We start from the raw sequence: 20,798 nt of genomic DNA, 5'->3' as shown, positions 1-20,798 counted from the left end.
ATTGGAACAGATTGAACACAGAAGTAGATATGAAACTTTAGGTGTCTTTTAAGTCAGACATTAAAGAGATGTGCAAAAATGTAAAATAATGCCACTCTTCCTAAATTTGTTTTTGTTTTGGAAAATACAGATTTTTTCATTAAAATTTCATTAAAAATTCATTAAAATTTTTCATTAAAATTTCATTAAAAATAACGTAAACGTTATTTATTTTAAACATTTATTATTGTTATTTTAAAATGGATCAATAAATGTTTTCCAAAATTTTTCAGTTTCATTTTTCTTTTTTTTCTTTTTAGAGATGGAGTCTTGCTCTGTCACCCAGACTGGAGTGTAATGGCACAATATCAGCTCACTGCAACTTCTGCCTCCCAGTTCCAGCGATTCTCCTGCCTCAGTCTGCCGAGTAGCTGGGTGCCTGCCACCGCGCCTGGCTAATTTTTGTAATTTTAGTAGAGACAGGGATTCACCATGTTGGCCAGGTTGGTCTCAAACTCCTGACCTCAAGTGAACCGCCCACCTTGGCCTCCCAAAGTGTTGGGATTACAGCGTCAGCCACCATGCCCGACCAGTTTCATTTTTGAATAGGATAACTGTGATAGATATAACACATACTCAGGTGCTCTTTGGGGTCTTCGATTTTTTTTTTTTTTTTTTTCTAAATACGTTTTTAAAGGGTACTGGAACATTTGAAACACCACCAGATGGCGCTGATGAGAATAACGAACAGCTTTTGTGTGCGCGTGAGAGAAAGGGAGAGAGGGGAGAAGAGAAAGGGAGAGAGGGAAAATATAAAAGTGGGATGATAGTAGTGAGTTTTATGATACGAAATTTCCTAATAGCAGTGGTATTTGTAGTCGCTATAGGAAAAAAGTGACAGGCCTGGGAACCTAATCAATAGGTTTCTGCAATCTAAATTAGATGAGCAGATTTATGCCAAATAATATGTTGGGCCTTTTTTTTTTTTTTTTTTTTTTTACTTCCTCTAATAAAAGCTAAGCACATTCCTTGGAGGAGTTCCCTGCAGCCTCAGAAACTCAGCAGATTAAACTGAAAGGGTTCAATCTTTTCCATTTTGTGTTGCTAATAACATAACATGAATCTCTGAGACTTAGAAGTGAAATTTAGGCAGAGTCATTCCAGGAAAGAGTGCACTATAGAAACCTCACAGCCTGCAGCTTAGCCTCATGGGTTCTTGGAAGCCTTAAGTGGGGAGGAGGAAGTTGGAGTGGAGGCTGCTGAGCTGGGGACGGGAGAGGCTACCTCTGAGATAGAGTTAGCTGGGTCTCTGGGTGACAAAATTGGATAAATGGCAGAGCTTTGTGTGAGGAACTATAAACAGGCATGGGAAAACTTGGAGCCAAATTTATTTTTCTTTCAAGGGCTGTCGGAAATAGCTGACAAAGGCTAGAATTCCTTTCCAGAGCAGAAATTTTTGTTTTGTTTTTTTTTTGTTTTTTTTTTTTTGTTTTTTTGAGACGGAGTCTTGCTCTGTCGCCCAGGCTGGAGTGCAGTGGTGCGATCTCAGCTCACTGCAAGCTCGGCCTCCCGGGTTCACGCCATTCTCCTGTCTCAGCCTCCCGAGTAGCTGGGACTACAGGCATCCGCCACCACGCCCGGCTAATTTTTTTGTATTTTTAGTAGAGACGGGATTTCACCGTGTTAGCCAGGATGGTCTTGATCTCCTGAACTCATGATCCACCCGCCTCCGTCTTCCAAAGTGCTGGGATTACAGGCGTGAGCCACCGCGCCCGGGCTTAGAGCTGAAGTTTTTATTGGCAATGCTCTTTTAAGGGCCACTAATAAGAAGAAAAGCAAGAGTCTGACCTGAAGGCTGGCTTCGTAAGTGGGTTCATGAGCTGCTGAAGAAGTGGGTGCAGTGGGGTATCAACCCTCCCTCCCCTGCAGGCTGGGGGAGTACTCACATATTCACAAACACTTTTGGGGAACCCACTAAATCTGTGCTACGCACTATGCAAGTTGCTGGAGCTACAGCAGAGACTGAAATAGACATGGTCCCTACCCTCAAGAGGACTTGTTTGACAAAACAAAGTCAATACTGAAGAAATCTAAACATTTTCATGGCAATGCCCCCACCCCCCACCCTGCCCCACAATTGAGTTTTAAAGTGTTTTCCTAGTCCACTCGGCTTGTTCTCCAGTAAAACATAATCAGCGCAACTGGCCAAGTCTAATGGCAGGTTTTCCACGTGAAGATGAGAGTCAGTATGATACTGAAAGGGGCTCAGAAGGGCGGGGGTGCTGCTTCACCTTGACTGCCCTTTCTTCTTTCCTTTCCCCCTTCCTGCCCTCCTTCTTCCTACAAATATGTATCGAGCATCTGCTAAGTGGTACGCGTTGAGACAACAAAGTTGGACAAGACATACTTCGTCTCTAGCCCAGAATGTGGAGCTTACATGTATGTAAATGACAATAAGAAGAGAATTGCAAATTGTGGTTAGAGGTATGAAGAGCATAGGGGATGGGAACCAATTTGAGATAAAGATGGTCAGATAAAGTCACTACAAGAAAGTGATTTAAAGGCAGGATTTCTCAACTTTGGCACTACTGACATTTTGGGTCAGACAATTCTTTGCGGTAGGGGACTATTCTGTGCATTGCAGAATGTCCAACAGCATCCCTGGCCTCTGCCCACTGGATGCCAGTGGCACCCCCTGACTTCCATTTATGACAACCAAAAATATCTCCCAACATTGCCAAATGTCTCTTAAAGGGCAAAATTGCTGTCTTTTGAGAACCGCTAATTTAATCTGAGACTTAAAAAATGAGGAGCCCATCCAGCGAGGATTGCACTGAGGGTCTTGTAGGCCACAGTAAAGAATTTGGGGTTTATTCTAAGTAGAAGGTAATCAACATTTTCCACTGGGGTGTCATTATCTACTGTGAATTTTGAAGAGATCATTCAGGCTGCAGAGTGGAGGATGGATTAACTGGAGTTATAGAGAAAGTCACAGCAGTCATAGGTGGCTGTTGCAATTGTCCACCCAAACCCAAGAAATGATGGTGGCCTCAGCTGGGTGTTGATACTGGAGATGGGGAGAAGATTTATGTTCAACATTTTCAATGTTTCAACATTTCCAAGAACATCCAGGTCTTGCCAATGGATTTGATGTGGAGATTGCATCCCCAAGAATACCCCCCCCCCACCGTGTTCTCTTTGCTCACTGAGTTCATGGTGCTCTGTCCCCCATGATTCTGGTTGATGGTGAGTATCTCTTAAGCAATGGTTTCTGCTCATAAACCTGGAAAGGTAGAGAAGGCAGCACTGATTAATGAATGAAGGCCAATCATGGCTAGAATCCAATACTTCACTTCCAACTTTCAAAGCCACTGATGATACAATCCTCTCAGTATCCCCAATGCAGTTGAGGAATCTTGTGTTCCTCAGTAGAGATTAATGGAGGCATAGTTATCTGGAAGCTCAGAGTGGGAATAAGCAAAGCTGTTGGTTTTCTTTTTTTTTTTTTTTTTTTTTGAGACGGAGTCTCGCTTTGTCGCCCAGGCTGGAGTGCAGTGGCCGGATCTCAGCTCACTGCAAGCTCCGCCTCCCGGGTTTACGCCATTCTCCTGCCTCAGCCTCCCGAGTAGCTGGGACTACAGGCGCCCACCACCTCGCCCAGCTAGTTTTTTGTATTTTTTAGTAGAGACGGGGTTTCACCATATTAGCCAGGATGGTCTCGATCTCCTGACCTCGTGATCCGCCCGTCTCGGCCTCCCAAAGTGCTGGGATTACAGGCTTGAGCCACCGCGCCCGGCCATGCTGTTGGTTTTCATGACACTTGGCCATGGGCCTGTTGACAGAAGCTGGAGGGTAACTGACAGGCATTTGGGATTTGGGGACTGAGGCTCTTTGGCGAAAAGCAGTGTTCCCAGGAAAGTGAGTGAGCAGCAGGGACAAACTTTTAACAACATATTAGAGGTACAAGTAAGGCCTGTTTGTGAGTTTGTTTTTAATTGCATAGAACATGGTTGCCAGGATTTTAAATTGTAGTGCTCTAAGCATGTAATTAAGCGAGAAGGCTTAGTTGGCACTAGTTAGGATCCCAAGTTGTTGATGCAGCTTATGATAATGATCTTCTGATATTAAAATTCAGAAGCTGAGTGCGTGTGTGTACCTAGTCCCATTTGTATGTTTTTCCTCTGGGCCTCCAAGCTCCAGGTAAAAATAATCAGGCTCTTTAAGTGTGTTTTTTGTTGTTGGTGTGAAAATCCCTGTCTAGGTCTCGGTCTGGCTTGTGGCAATGAGGTTCAGGTGAAGAGGTTTCTGGATCTGAAACAAAGGTCGATCATCTCAGCCCAGTCATGAGCCATCCCAGCCACTAAAATGCTCCACGCAATCTCTTCTTCTGCCTAAAATCACAGAATTTTAGAGCTGGGTGTGAACTAAGCAATTATCTTCTCATTTTCTATATGAGAAATCTGAGGGCTGGAGTCGTGAACTGACTTCCTCAAAGCCACTCAGCTGATGCATGGCATCAAGAAATAACCAGGGGCCAGGTGCAGTGGCTCACATCTGTAATCCCAGCACTTTGGGAAGCCGAGGCAGGTGGATCACCTGAGGTCAGGAGTTCGAGACCAGCCTGGCCAACATGGTGAAACCCCATCTCTACTAAAAATACAAAATTAGCCAGGCGTGGTGGTGGGCACCTGTAATCCCAGCTACTTGGGAGACTGAGGCAGGAGAATCACTTGAACCCATGAGGCGGAGATTGATGCCACTGTACCACTGCACTCCAGCCTGGATGACAAGAGTAAAACTCTGTCTCAAAAAAAAAAAAAGAAAGAATCAGGCCTGGAACCCAGCACAGAGTCCCTTCTGGTGTAACCCCGAGGTGCCTCACTGAGCTCCAGAGCATTCCCTCTCACCCTCCCTCCCCTACGTCCTTCCACATAAATTTGTACCCTTTTTGAAATCAGTGGCTTGTTTTCCCAGGTCTTTCTGCTGGAAGGGTGATGGCGACCCTGCTGCAGAGGTTTCATGGAGAGAGAAGGGGAGCATCACAGCTCAGTAACCAAAATGCAGTGTGAAATGGTAGGAGACAGTTCACTCTTCAAGTCATCAGGGAGCCATTTCACCTTGGCAAAGGCAGCTTACTTAGTGGACCGTAATGGCCTGGAAGAGTTCCTGCCCCTCCCTGAAGTGAGCAATTTCCTCTCTTCAGCTCTGTCTGCACTGGCCCATTACATCCTAAACACACGGTGCGTTTACCTAGCAATTATCTGGAGTGGGAGCCAGCCCTTTCAAGAGGTCCTCTTTGATCCTTCCTAGGAATATCCTGGGAGGTGGGTGGGCAGATGGAGAGCCTCTTGCTGGAGGAGGGAAAGTAAGGCACTCAGAGGGTTCCGAGAGTGTACCGGAGTCAGGACTGGGTCTCTGGGACCCCCGGCCACCTAACCCCTGCCCCTGCCTTCTGCCTGCTTGGACTTTGCTGTTGCCCTGGCAGGTAGAGGACTTTAAAGAATCCCAGCTTGCTCCTCCCCAGGCCAAGGAAGGAGGTGGTTCTTATTAGAGGTGGATAAAGGTAAAGTGCCTGAGGATCTTAGGGATAGAAAAGCTTTTGTGCTCATTCAAGGTCCTGCATATCTTGGATGCCCTACTTTCATATGTTCTGTCCTACCTGCTTATAAGTTCATGTACTTATTGAAATTTATATTCTGATTTTTGGTTCCGAAGATAGAGACATTACACTTATTTGGAAATAGAATTCTTTACCCCGCTCCCTGGTATCCAGTGTTGGACCACACAAAACCCTCTCTAGAAAGAACAGAATCAACTCAATCACACCATCCTGTCATCTAGTGAGGCTGCAATGGGGCTGAGCAAGGGCTTGGGAACTAGTTCTCAGTTTGAATCTCAGCTCCCAGCACCATAATTAAGGGTGTTTTCTAACTTCAATTCCCATGGCTCGTCCCTGCACTCCTGTTTCAGAGCACTGGCCTCCAGGTTCTCCTTCCAATATTTGGTGCTTGCCTTGGGGCATTTGCACATGTGCTTCCTTTTCTCTGGAATGCTCTTCCCTCTGAGAGCCACAAGCCTATCCTCTTCCCTTCTTCAGACCCTTGCTCAATGCCATTGAAGGGGCGTCATTTGTCTCGGGTAATATCCGAGCTCTGTTGTCTCACACCAGAGAAATCAAGGACACAGATGTACAAGAAGTGAGTTTAAGAGCGGACATTCAATAGGCGAAAGAAAGGAAAGAGAATAATTCTCTCTCCTCCAGAGAGAGAAGGAAGGGCTCCTGAGTGGGTTTTCTGGTTCTGTGGTGAAATGCACGGGGTTTTATAGGCAAGCTTGAGGAGGTGGCGTCTGATTTACATAGGGCCTGCGAGATTGGTAGGACCAGGTGCACTATTTGCATAGCACACAAAGAAGCTGGCCATCCCACCCTAATCTTTTATTGTACAGATGGAGTCTCTACCTGACTGGCATGGGTTGCCTGCCTTTCTACTGCACATGTGGTGACAAAGAAAAGAGAAGAGGGAACCTCCTTGTTGAACACACCTGGCCCCAGGTAGCCTTTTCCTATTGGCACAGCTGCCGGCATTTACCTGTGCAAGCTTCGAGCTTGCTTATTTATGTCTGCAGATCGATTTTACAGGTGGTTCTTTGTTAGAAAAGAAATGATTTTGGGGCTGCTTTTTGTTGAAAGGGAAGCCTTACGGAGGACTCTCTTACCCTCACCAACTGCCTAAATAATTTCTTTTTAGCTTCTTTATCACCATCATGTGGAGGCTTTCCATGATCACTCTCTCCAAAACTGCAACTCTCCCCTCCCTCTCTCCATCATCTCCCTTGTTTTATGTCTCTCAATAACACTTCTCTCCCTCTGGCATTTCATATAATTGACTTGTACTTTTTGTTGATTGTCTGCCCCAACTACAACGAAAGCTCCATGAGGGCAGGGATTTTTGTTGCCTTTATTCATTGCCATATCCCCACAGTACAGAACGGAATCCGGCCCCTTGGTAGGAGCTTAACAAATATAAACGAATACATAAATTTGAGCAAGTAACTTACCAAGCTCATGTCCTGTCTCTCTTAAAAGGATGGCATGAGAATTAAATACAACAATTGCTATAGGGAAAAATAATTGCCAACATATATTGAGAGCTTATTCAGTGCCAGCTTTTAAATGTGCTAAATGCTTTACATAAATCACCTTATTTAGTCCCCACAAAAATCCTATGAGGTGAGTATTCTTTTAACCTTCATTTTACAGGTGAGGAAATAGGCTTAGAAAAGTTGAGTCACCTATTCAAGGTCACACAAAATTCAGACCCGTATTTGTTTGAGCTCAGAACCAGTACTCTTTTTTTCTTTTCTTTTCTTTATTATTTTAAGTTTTGGGGCACATGTGCAAGATGTGCAGGTTTGTTACATAGGTAAACGTGTGCCATGGTGGTTTGCTGCATCTATCAACCCAACACCTGGGTACTAAGCCCCGCATGCATTAGCTATTTATCCTGATGGTCTCCTTCCCCCACCGCCCCCAACAGGCCCCAGTGTGTGTTGCGGAACCAGTACTATTGACCCTGACAATATATGGCCAGGGCCTTGTGTATAACCATAGCTTGACTAGTGCTAATTCTCTTCTCCAAAGCACACAGTACAGCAGACCTGAACTGTCTGTCTGGCCTCTTCTTTTGGGAGCCTGTTCCTTCTACTGAAACCTGACATCTTGGAAGCATCCCCTGGTCTCAGGAGGCAGTGTGGTGTGGCAATGAGATGGCAAGTTTATTGACTGGGTGACCTAGGTTCTGACACCTGCTTTGCTCCCAACTTACTGTATGATCTTGGGCAATTGCTTCCCCTCCGTGGGCTGGGTTCTGATGGTATAATGAGCACTGAGGTCCCTCCCAGCTTGAACAGTGCTGGGACAATTGGAGGACTCCACAAGGGTGCGTGGTGTATGACTCATCTCAGAGGATCCTGTCCCCCCGCTGTGGCCTTGGCCCAGATCTGCTCATGAATGTAGTCTCTCCTACTTTGATGATTGCTGGGCTTTCCCCTCCCACACCTCTTGAGCTTGAATTTCAGGTTGCTGGATTTGAGTGGGAGGTTGGAGGAAGTAACCATCTAGTGATTTTCTAATCCCTTCTCTAGGGGAAAGACCAAGAGAAAGAAAGGAAGGCACAAGAGGCATTCCCACCCAGCATGGTACAGAGTCACAGCAGGAAATACAGTTCTCTCTGGGGAGCCCAGCACCCTGCAAACCTCAGGGACTGCTATAGCAAAGGACATCTACCCAACAGCCTCTTTCTCATTCCCCAGACCTGCCTTCTGCCAAAAGCGTCCCAAGGATCCCCTTCTTTGCTGACCCTAAAACTGTCTCACTTGAATTTCAAGTTCTTTTGTTGTTGTTTGTTTGAGACAGGGTCTCCCTCTGTCACCCAGGCTGGAGTGCAGTGCCGTAATCACAGTTCACTGAAGCCTCGACCTCCCAGGCCCAATTGATTTCCCCACTTCAGCCTCCTGAGTAGCTGGGACTACAGGCACGTGCCACCACTCCCAGCTAATTTTGGTATTTTTTTGTAGAGAAGGGGTTTCGACATGTTGCCCAGGCTGGTCTCAAACTTCTGGGCTCAATTGAGGTGTACACCTCGGCCTCCCAAAGTGGTGGTACTACTAGTATGAGCCACCATGCCAGACCGAGTCTCAGGTTCTAAATTGAGAAATCATTTTTTCTCCTTGTGAAATAAGGATGAATAAGCCAAGTTAGCCAATGGCTTGAGTTGTTTTCCTCAATTCATTTAGTCATTCATCCATTCATTCAACATTTATGTTCTAGAATCTTTGCCAGAAACTGAAAGAGGAAATTAATTGGGTCCTGGCAAACTTAAATTGGGTAATTGGTAATTTGAGGAGAATTTAATAAAGGGACTATTTTCAAAGGGGAGGGCAGAGTGCAGGAAAACAAGGGGTAGTGCCGTCTCCTGGAGCCAGTAACATCAGGAAGATATTATCAAGCCTGGGCTGAGGGGATAAAGGGAGAGACAATTCCCGGAAGAAAAAATGAGTCAGGTGGAGAGGGCCACGGGGCAGAAGCTGTGCTTTGGTTGAAGGGCTCATCTAGCCGGTGAAATGATGACCTTGACCTGGACTTCACCCTCTTCTCTGCAGTGGCTGAATTCCATTTATGTATTTACTACAGATCAGCCTCCTGGGGCTCACAGGAGGACAGAGAAGGGTAGGGAGGGGATATGGAAGAAAAAACAGATGATTTCTAGCACAGAAATCAGACAGTTTTTGTCCCCAAGGAGCCTGCATACAGTGGGGGAGCAGCAGGGCAAAGCTGAATTACGGTGTGATGAATGCTTTAATAAAGATATGAACAAAGTATAAGAGGAGCGCAGGTGTTAGGAAATGAGCTGTCAGGGTGGGGTTAATGTGCCTGAAGGTGAGGGAGACAGTTGATTCCAGGGAAGAAGGTCCACAGGAATTGGTTCTCAAAGGCTGATTAGGTTTCTTCGAGGAGGTAATGTGTAAACTGAGATTTGCAATAGCAACAGAAATTAGCCGGGAGGAGTCCAAACATGGTGAAAAATGTGTAAAAGCTGGAGGTTGAAAGAGAGTATAGAACTCTTTGGGAAACTGTAAGTGAAGAATAAAGAGTGTAAGTTGTGTTGGGGATGGGCAGGAGATGAAGTGGAGTAGAGAAGAAGGACCCAGGGATGAAGAATTATTTTGCCCGACTAAGGAATTTGAAAATGTGTCTAAGGCCAATGGTAAGTTTTTAAAAGGTTTTCATCAGAGGAGTGGTAGCATTGTGTTTATGTTTTAGAAAATCACTTTGATTGAAGGGAAAAGAGTGGGTAAAAGGCAGATGGATTAGAAAGAATATTGTTTTTGTAATCTAAATGAAAGATGACAGCAGCCCAAAGTAAACTGGTAGAAAAGGGGATAGAAAGAGGTATTAAGAAGTCAAACTGGATGGGATTTGGGGATTGAATATAGGAGTTAGGTTCTGGGGAGATGGTGATATGGTTCACTGAGATAAGGAGCTTAAGAGAAGGAACAATGTGTGTGTGTGTGTGTGTGTGTGTGTGTGTGTGTGTGTGTGTGTGTATTGAGGAGGAGAGTGAATCATGGTGGAGAAGATGGAGGGGATTGATAAATGATCCAGTTTAGAGCGTACTGAAGGGATGATACCAGGGGGATAACCAAATAGACCTGTTAGTGCTTTTTTTTTTTGAGATGGGGCCTCACTATATTGCCCAGTGTGGAGTCCAGTGACTATTCACAGGCATGATCGTAGTGTACTGCAACCTTGACCTCTTGACCTCAAACAATCCTCCCTGCTCAGCCTCCTGAGAAGCTAGGATTACAGGTGCACACCACCATGGCTGGCTGTGTTAGTGCTTTGGACAAGCTGTTCAGAAGAGGTCTGGGTGGAAGCTATGGATTTGAGAACCATCAGCTGCAAACGATGATTGAAGCAATGGAGTCCATGAGATCACTGTGGAAAGAGCTTAGAGTGAGGAGAATAGAACACTATAGAATGCTGACTTTTAAAGGATGGCCGGAGGTAGAGGAATTCACTAAGGGGATGAAGGAGTGGCCTGAGAAGAAGGAAAAAAACTTAGAGAGAGTGGAGTCATAACAGCCAAAGAGAATATTGAGTTCTAAGGGGAAGCAAGAGGAGGAGTAACCTGTCAAAACATTGCTGAGTGGCCCTGTGCACAGGAGTTAGTTAACAGTATGATTAGCCTTTCTCTTTCTGAGTCTTTTAATCAGACAGATAAGAAGTATTTCCTGGGCATCTACAGTATGCTTATTATGAGCTAAATTGCCCTACAAATGTATAGGTTGAAGTCAGAACCTCCTGTACCGCAGAATGTGACTGTTTGGAGGCTGAACCTTTATCTGTCTGCTTGGGCTGCCATAACACAATACCACAAACTGGTTGGCCTAAACACCAGAAGTGTATTTTTTTTTTCTCAGTTCTGGAGACTAGAAGTCCGAGATCAAGGAGTAGCCTTCTGATGAAGGCTCTCTTCCCAGCTTGTAGATGACTGCCTTCTCTCTGTGTCCTCACATAGTGGATGGAGAGTGAGTGATGTCTCTTCTTTATTTTTAGTTTTTAAGACAAGGTCTGGCTCTATCGCCCAGGCTGGAGCGCAGTGGCGCAATCTCAGCTTATTGCAACCTCTGCCTCCTGGGCTCCCACCTCAGCATCCTGAGTGGCTGGGACTACATGCATGCAGCACCATGCCTGACAAATGTTTGCATTTTTTGTAGAGATGGGGTTTTGCCATGTTGCCCAGGCTGGTCTGGAACTCATGAGTTCAAGCAATCTGCCCGCCTTGGCCTCCCAAAGTGCTGGGATTGCAGGCATGAGCCACTGCGTCCAGCAGATGTCTCTTCTTATAAGGACACTAATCCTATCAGAGAAGGGTTTCACCCTCATGACCTCATCTGACAATAATTAATTCCCAAAGGTCCTATCTCCAAATGCCAGCAACATATGAATTTCAGTGGGGATACAAACATTCAGTACGTAACATTTCCCAATATTTGTTCTCTGATCTGTGATAACAGAAGGTTCAGCTGGGTACTTTGCCACATAACTAAAGATATTTCTGGGCCAGGTGCAATGGCTCACACCTGTATTCCCAACACTTTGGGAGGCTAGGGTGGGAGGATTTCTTGAGCCCAGGAGTTTGAGACCAGCCTGGGCAATACAGCAAGACTCTGTCTCTACAAAAAAAAAAAAAGAAAAAGAAAAGAAAAAATTAGCCAGGCGTGGTGATGCACACCTGTAGTTCCAGTTGCTTGGGAGGCTGAAGTAGGATCACTTGAGGTGGGAGGATGGTACTGCGGCACTCCAGCCTGAGTGACAGGTCAAGACTCTGTTTCTTAAAAACAAACAAACAAAAAATACATATCTTTTGTTAGAGCATATTGAAGTGATGGTACTAGGAGGATAACCAAATAGACCTGTTAGTGCTTTTTTTTTAAGCTGGGGTCTCACTGTGTTGCCCAGTCTGGAGTCCAGTGGCTATTCACAGGCATGATCATAGTGTACTGCAACCTTGACCACCTGACCTCAAACAATCCTATCTGCTCAGCCTCCTGAGAAGCTAGGATTACAGGTGCACACCACCATGGCTGGCTCTGTTAGTGCTTTGAACAAGCTCTTTAGAAGAGGTCTGGGTGGAAGCTATGGAGATATATATATATATATTTCCCGGTCTCCTTTGTAGTTGGGTGTGATCATGTGACTAGGCTCTGGCCAATAGAATGTGAGTGGAAGTGATGTGTACAGCACCACATTGGTACCCACTTTAGGAAAGAGGCATATTCTCCCCTTTCACCCTTCTTTCCTTCTTGCTTCCTGGAAGGGCAGACATGTGGTGGTGGGAGCTGGAACAGCCATATTGGACCATAGGATGGAAACCTTGTGTTGAGGATGGCAGAACATGAAGCTAGAAAGGGCCTGTACACCAGACACCACATGGGCACTCTATCAGCCGGGACTGATTTTATATGGACTGTTACTTGTTTAATCCACTATTATTTTGTTCCTTATAATAACAAGTAAATGGCTATTCTAATATACCTAGGATGGAGCTAAACCATGGTAGAATCTCCGGTTTGTACTGTACACAGTGGGCCCCATCTCACTGTGCTATTATCATGTGCTAGATATTGTGTTAGATCTGTGTTATATATTAGAATTATTTTATCTAATTCTCACAATGGCTCTGTAAGGTAGGCATTATTAGCCCTGTGTTAATGTTGAGGAAACTAGGCTTCAGAGAAGTTATGTCATTTACCCAAAGGAGCTCTGTCAGTAGGTGACAGAGTCAGGGGTTGAATCTAGGTCACTGGTTCTTAACCAGAGGCAATTTTGTCCCCCAGGAGACAAGTGGCACTGTTGAGAAATTTTTGGTTGTCACAAGTAGGGGTTGGGAGGGATGCACTCAAGGGTAACAGGAATGCTGCTGAACATCTTAATATGCACAGGACAGGCCTCACAGCGAGGAATTATCTGGCCCCAAATATCAACTGTGCTGAGGCTGAGAACCCTTGAGGACCCTTCTACGAAAAGCTCAGGCTCCTTCCATTACACCAAATTGGGAAATGGAAGTTAGGGAGTTATGAAAAAATGATACAGAATAATGTCATGAAAATAATATTTTAGGAAGCTAAACCTGGAGTGGTGACAAGGGTGAGCTGGAGATGGGAGAAACTGAAGCTAAGAAGATTATTATTGGAAGCCACAGACCAGTCCAGGTGAGAGGCGGGAAGGACCTGGAGGGGTGGATTGTTGAGGTCCATAAAGGGAAGACAAGTTAAGTGCCAGTGGCAAGAACTTGACTGAGAACAGGTAGAGGATGCGAGAGGCAGGGAGAAGTGAAGGCAGACAAGGCAGTGGTGATTTCTCTTCTTCATGTGCATCCTCTCTTCTTCCCCTTCCTCCACTTCCTCCTCCTCGTCCTCTTCCTCCTTTCCCCTCTTCCTCTTCTTCCTCCTTCTCCTCCTCTTCATCCCCTCCTCCTCCACTTCTTCCTCCTTTTGCCCCCTCCCTCTTCCCCCTCTTTTCCCTACAGCCCCCTGCCCCGTTGGCATCTGCTTCTATCTTCCTTCTTGCTGACCCCTTTCTCTAATGGGTGTGCTCTATCTTCCGCTGACCCCCAGTTCTAGGCCATGGGTCCCACCCCCATCAAATGTAACATGGAAAAATCTGTTTCCTCAGCTTTGTTCGCTGTGACAAGAAAGAATAAGCTCCCACAGTGACAGCAACAGACTCTGACACATATTTTAAATCTTACTTCTCTTTCCATTTCCTTTAAAACTTTTGGCCTTAAAAACTTTGACCAGTGTGTAGGATTGTTATAGAGACAGACAAGTAGTCCAGGAAAGACCCTCAGGGAATTTCTGACATGAGGGAAGAGGAAGGAAATCCTTTGTCTCACTTTTGTTGTTTCCTTTGGAATGTTTTCCAAAGGACACTGGCCTGTTGACAAGGCATCCCAAGGGCTTTGGGGCTGGCCCTTCCCTTTCCTTGTCCCTGGTTTATGTCTGTCCTGGTAGCCTGGTGCCTGCTTCAGGGCTGGGAACTGGGGTTGCCAGACATGCTCTGAGCTCTGCTGGCAGAAGCACTTGTGTTTGGCCTCTATCTCTGCTTCCCTGCCCTTCTCTTCCCCATGTCCTGGGTAGCCCTGTTGAAAGGCCAGTGGCATCTCATGCCTTCAGAAAAATTTAGACAATAAAGAGGCTGCAATGATGAGCTGATTGCTTTCAGGGCTGACAGCTAAAGTCTGTGTCAACACTGAGTCAACCATCCAGAGGGAAGGTGAGCACCTTCAAGCTAATGCTGGGTTCCCAGCTCCTCCCATTGGCTTGTGAGACGTGCTATGTCCATTTCATCTCTTCTCTCCCTTCAGCCTGTGTGCATTCCTCTCCTCTGGGCCGACTGCTCACCTACTCTCATTCTGTTCTTTAGTATTCTGTTCTCTCTCTCATCCCACAATATCTTCAGTGAGAACCAGGCCTTGGAGAACGGAGGGAAGTCCAGGTTCCCCTTTGGCTTCTGGCTCCCAGTGTCCCCTTTCTGTGTTCTTTGCTCGCCCTCTTTCCAGGATCTGCCTTCTCCATGCTTCTCCACCCATCGCATCACCACCTATTCCTAGGAAGGATTTGGATACCAGTCGTGTGAATCTTCAGCAGCCTCATGGCATGATATCTTCGAACACACATGCACTTGGGAACTTAGTAGCTTGGGTTGGAATCTGGGCCCTGTTCCTTACATGCACTTTGAATATGTTAGCAAAAGTCTCCATGGTCAAGCTTCCTCAATCTGTAAATTGGGGCTAACAGTATATATCATGCGATTGTGAGGATTAAATGAGTAATGCATGTAAATACTTTGGACAGTGCCTGGCACATACCTATAAAAATTAGGTATTACTACCATATGAATATAAATGAATGTGCTGTACCTCAATAAGGAGTTCGGTGAGTAGGAGAGGCCCCCTTCCGTGCCATGGCAAGCTCAATCAAGGGCCACCATGGGGTGACCAGGCTGTGGAAATGGCCAGATCAGTGCCTGCTGCCATCAGCATGGCCAGGTGAACATTGGTGATGACCAGAAAGGGCTGAACCAAACGCTCAAATCAGCACAGTGGGCTTGATACTTTGGGAGCCACTGTGGAGAAGAAGAGCACAGTTGAGATAGGGAATGGAAAGTAGGTTCTGCATAGGCAGGGGTAATGTCATTCCTCCTGTCACGGGGCTGCAGGGTGAGCATCAGGCCAGCCATGCAGGAGAACAGAAAGTGCTCACTGCTGCAGGAGGGGTGTGTGCATGGCCAAATGGAAGACGTATTGCTTCCCTAGGAACCTGCTAGTGGACTGATAGGAGGGACTGCAGCGTGTGGAGGGCTGACTGCCAATAAAAACCATTTTGTTGTCACCCCCCTCCATATCCTGTGCCCTTGTTCAGGTCCTCAATGCAATTCATAGGCTTTTCTTTCCCCTCCCAGGAAAGGTCCCTTGGCAAAGCCTCTGACCACAGCCACACAGGTGTGTGAGTACAGTCTTCTGTGTGTGTTTTCTGCTTTCTCTAAAAGGGAGGAATGGAAAGCTTTTTTTTTTTTTTTTTGGACAGGGTCTTACTCTGTCTTCTAGGCTGGAGTGCAGTGGCATGATCACGGCTCATTGCAGTCTTTGCCTCCTGGCTCAAGCGATCCTCACACCTCAGCCTTATAAATAGCTGGCACTAATAGGTACATGACCACCACGCCCAGCTAATATATATATTTTTTTTTTGTAGAGATAGGTTTTCTCCATGTTGCCCAGGCTAGTTCTGATTTTATAAAAGACACAGTATCATTACCCAGCAGGACGACAGATGTTAGAGATCCAGGACCTCCTCCTGGTGCTCCCTAACTCAATGGTGGGGCTATCTTCCCAAGGGTGGAGTGGCAGATGGCACATGGTTCCCCCACTCAAGGCTTTGGGGGTACCATTCATCCTGGGGCATCACTCACATCTGCAGTCCCAGGAGTTGCACAGGGTACAGATTTGCCCAGGGACCCCAGCCTCAACAGGGACTCTGCTTTGGGATCCCTTCCTCCCTGTTCTTGTCTCTCTTTTGTGAAGAGCTGTGGGTGAGGAAAGGTGACCATGGGTACTGAGAGCAATCAAATTGAAATGCAGGGCTAGGAGAGGCCATTGCTTTGGCCAGAGAGAAAATTCATAGCAGAGGGAAGAGCAGGTCCCAAGCTTCCCCATCAGCCCCCAAGTCCCTGGTCTCACCACAAGCTTCAGAGGGCAGGATCCTGCCCTGGAGATGATGCACCAAAAGAGCTACCTCCCCACCAGTTCGTTAAGAAGACAAATGCCTGAGCCAAAGCTGCCGAGAACCAATTCCTTAGGATTCTTTTTCTGGCAACTTCCACGGCATTGCCAAGCTAATGGAGGGATCCCAGGGATCTATGTGATGCTGGGAGCAATAGGAAAAGTGGGAGCCCACAAGACGATCTGTCAGGTGTGTGCACCTAGCACAGTGGCCATGCCCAATGTCCTGATAGAGACCTTTGTAGTCCCCTTGGGCTCAGGAAGAACCATAATGCCAAATGACACAGTCACATGAAAGGGCAGGGCTGCAGCCACAGTGACTCAGCAGGAAAGCAGTTAGTTCCCCACAAGGAACTAGCTTGAGGAATATCTGAGGCCAGAGTGGAGTGGTTGGTCTGTTTGCTTTTATACTCTGCAACCCATTTATTGATACAACTGTTGTGTTTTTCAAAGTTAAGTAACATGCTATGCAAAAGTATCCTCAAGCCAAGTCCTCTAGCTCCAGGGGTGATTATCAAAATAGTGCCAGAAATTAATCCTTTTATGTGAGGATGTCGAGGAGGTCCTGGAGTCCAGGGGAAGGGGCCTTGGGTGGTTCAGGGCAGTGCTGTTTACCAGACTGGAAGAAAAGCAGTTTAATATTTTCAACAACCTATATCGATACACACGTGTTGGCTGAATGTCAACCCTGCCTGGCCCTCACCTCAAACTGAAGCTTTACTGCACAAGCATTGTGGTACTTACTCTTGCCTGAATATTGAAGAAACCCCATGCCTCATCTCCAAATCCCTCATATGGCTCTTTCTCCAATGTGAGTTTCAGAAGACTCTGAAGTGTGAGAAATCTCTCTGCTTTGACTAGTCTTTTGGGCAAGGCCTCATGTGTCAATAAGGGTGTGTCTCCTTCCTTTCCAGCTCAGTCCCAACTATTTTCTTTCATACAACACGTACTGTCCAGTGGAACTTCTTGCTCTTTCTTTTCACACACACCCTAAGCGTTCATGTCTGTAAGCCTTTGCTCCTGCAGTTTCCTCTACCTGGGTGCCTTTTCCTCTTCTCTCCTTGTGTCCAACTCATGGTCATCCTTTAAGGCCTTTGCAAATACCACCTTTTCCATGAAAGTCTCCAACTATTCCTCTCTTCAGAAATGATGTCTCTCTGTCCTGTGACATCTTAAAACAATTTTTTAAAACTTCACTATGGCACTTTAGAATTTTGTTGTCATCATTACTGACATCATCAACATCATCATCATTTGGTTGGATTCACTGAGCATCTACTATGTGCCATGAAAATATTCCATGGTCTACAGTCTCATTTGCTCTTCTGTCTTGTAAAAATAATTATGTATGTATGTATGCATGTTTTCTTCCTTTCTAGCGTACAGTAATAAAGCAAATGGAATTTGGAATCAGATTTGGATTTGGACCCGAGTTCCATTATTTGGTTGTAGGACTTTAGGCAAATTACTCAGGCTTCCTAAGCTTCAGTTTTCTTGTTGGTAAAACAACGATAGTAACATTTACCTCATAAGGGGTAATTGTATTACATCAAATAATAATAATTGCCAGCATTTGTTCAGTGCATATTATATGCTGGGCAATACTCCAAGTACCAATTCTGTATTATTTAATAATTTAAATCCTCACAGTAACCCTATGAAATAACTAATAGTACCCTTACTGTACAGAGGGAGAATCTAAGGCAAAGAAGCCAGTCAGTGGAAAGCTGGAATAAGAACTTTGACTTTAGAATCCTCACTTTTATTTTATTTATTTATTTATTTTTACACTGAGTCTCACTCTATTGCACAGGCTGGAGTGCAGTGGTGCTACCTCGGCTCACTGCAACCTCTGCCTCCCGGGTTCAAGCAATTCTCGTGCCTCAGCCTCCCGAGTACCTGGGACTACAGGTGCCCACCACCATGCGTGGCTAATTTTTATAGAGACGGGGTTTCACCATTTGGCCAAGCTGGTCTCAAACTCCTGACCTCAAGTGATCCGCCCACCTCGGCCTCTCAAAGTGCTGTGATTACAGGTGTGAGTCACTGCGCCTGGCCAGAATCCTCCCTTTTAATCGTTACCAACAACTGCCTCTGTAGGGTGGATGATAGCTGGCCTGGGCTGGATATTGTCTGGACAGTACGTAGCCCAGTATCTGGCATGTATTTAAAAACTGGCAGCTGTAATTCTTATTCCCATTCTTATCACTCAGGGCTGGGATCTATCCTGTGCATCTCTTGTTTCTCCACAGTACCTCATAACACTAAGATCTTGCATTTGTTTACCATTTTCCATGTGCCAGGGATTGTGCTAAGCCTCTAGCCCTAGCAAATGAATAAATGAGTGATTGAATAGATGAATGAATGAAAAGATTAGACAAAAGCTCTTGAACAGTAGGCAAAGAACATCTGAAAAGAGGATTCAATTCATCCCTTCCAGTTTACTCACCAGGAAAGAGGATGATGGGGTGGAGGAGAGGCCTCCCAGGGATCTGAATAACTCCCAGTATTCATCAGTATTTTCATTAACGACTTGAAAGACGGAGTGCAGAGTATGCTAATCAAATTGGTGAAGCCTGCGAGGCAGAATAGAAGCTGAGCACTTATGAGGGAAGCTGGAGCTTGCAGACAGTGTACTTGACAAATTGGAGAAATAAACAGAGTCAATAAACAGAGCTTCAGGAGCTGCAGACTTCAAGTGGCTCCAAAGGATCAGCTGTCTCTAATGGATTTGCCCAGAGAGATCTTTGACCCTCTTTTCGTTGGTCTTCACCTGGCTTGACTGCATCTTTGGAGCAAGCCTGCCTGAGGGGTACACAGTTTCCTTGATGAGGGGACTTATTTGGGCCTGGAAGCCTGATGGACAAAGTCCCCACTCCAAAAGCTAAGCTGTCCCCGCACTTCTTCCTGGCCTATGCCTTGCTCACCTTACCCATCTGCCTGGCTGTGTCTCCATGGAGGGAAGGGGCTGGCTCCACCTGCTCCCAAAAAAAATCAAGACTCAGTGAAAACATAAACTTACCCCATGTTGCCTGATCCCTACCCACCAAAATGGTGCTGCCCTTCTCTACTTCCCATACATTCCTGTTGTCAACTTCTTTTCCTATTTGAGGCTGCCCTGGAGGTGATTCTGACCTTGGCTTTTCTTGGGAAAATGTACTAGTGTGAAAGGAGGGGAAATGAGACAGTGCGATCTGCTGGGGAAACTCCACCTCTGCCCTGCCAACCTCTAGGAGGAAGACAAAGTCTAAGTGGTTTGGCAGTTACAGGAATGTGCGAGCATTAGAGTCCCAGCTTCATCCTTCTTAAGTTATGTGGTGTTAGGTAAGTTTTTTAACTTCTCTGAGTCAAGCTCTTTTGGTTACAAACAATTGAAAGACACTTGGTTTATCTTTTTTTTTTTTTTTTTTTTGAGACGGAGCCTCATTCTGTCACCCAAGCTGGAGTGCAGTGGCTCAATCTCAGCTCACTGTAGCCTCTGCCTCCTGGGTTCAAGCAATTATCTTGCCTCAGCCTCCCGAGTAGCTGGGGCTACAGGTGTACACCGCCATGTCTGGCTAATTTTTAGTATTTTTTGTAGAGTTGGAGTTTCACCATATTGGCCAGGATGGTCTTGATCTCCTGACCTTGTGATCCACCCATCTCAGCCTCCCAAAGTGCTGGGATTACAGGTGTGAGCCACCTCGACTGGCCTTCTTTCTTGATTGGCCTCAGGGTGCCTAGGACCAGACACTGACATTCCAGTCCACCTTTATGAAAAGCCTAAGAGGGAGGACAAATATCTCTGTATCCAAATCCACATTTCTGGGAAAAGGAAACTGACTGGCCCCACTAGATTCAGGTTTCTACATTGGCCCAGTCAGTCAGGGCTGGCCTGAGGAGTGGAGGGTGGTATTGCTGGGTATCCACAGGCCAGCAAGGGCCCATCTTTGTGGGTAAGTGAAAAGTTCTCAGAGAAAAGGAAATCACCCAATTTAGGTGTTCAGTGCAGTCTCTGAGCCTCAATTTTCACTTGTGAAAAATGGGGAAATATTACATGTCTCGTAAGAATTGAATAAAATATTCTATGTAAAATGCTTAGCATAGTGGCTGATACATAGTAAGGGCTGCCAGTTGAACAATTGCGCTTTATTCAAGATAAACCTCACTGGAGTTGGCAGGAAGATCCCTGAGGTAGTGTGGGCTTGGGAGGGGAAGGGTAGTGCAGAAGGCACAGGCTGGAGTGATATGAGTATGGGGAATGCATCTCCATTCATTTGTCTACTGGGGGAGACAGGGTTATAAACCATTGGAGGTGTGGACATGCAAATGTTGTTCCTTCAGGAGGCCTCACTCCTAATTCCCAGCTGGAGAACAGGCCAGTGCTACCATGTCGTGGGTTTAAGCACCCAAACCATCCTTTCATTTATTCTTTCATTTAACAGATATTAATTGAATACCTAGTATGTGCCAACCTACTGGTTGCTGGAGATA

At 45.8% G+C, this 20,798-nt stretch overlaps 1 long non-coding RNA gene across 1 annotated transcript; it reads right to left on the bottom strand.

Annotated features, from left to right (window-relative positions):
- Positions 1–3,113: 3,113 nt before the first annotated feature.
- Positions 3,114–16,432, bottom strand: LOC107130331 (uncharacterized). The gene is made up of 4 exons (XR_001492317.3): positions 16,284–16,432; positions 14,967–15,172; positions 11,626–11,718; positions 3,114–3,262 (listed from the first exon to the last, which is right to left on the bottom strand). It is a non-coding gene; the product is annotated as an uncharacterized lncRNA (long non-coding RNA).
- Between the last annotated feature and the right edge of the window lie 4,366 nt (positions 16,433–20,798).

The sequence above is a fragment of the Macaca fascicularis genome, chromosome 7, assembly GCF_037993035.2.
Source record: "Macaca fascicularis isolate 582-1 chromosome 7, T2T-MFA8v1.1".
In the NCBI taxonomy this organism is placed as follows: domain Eukaryota; kingdom Metazoa; phylum Chordata; class Mammalia; order Primates; family Cercopithecidae; genus Macaca; species Macaca fascicularis.
This window is presented reverse-complemented; position numbering and strand designations above follow the sequence as displayed.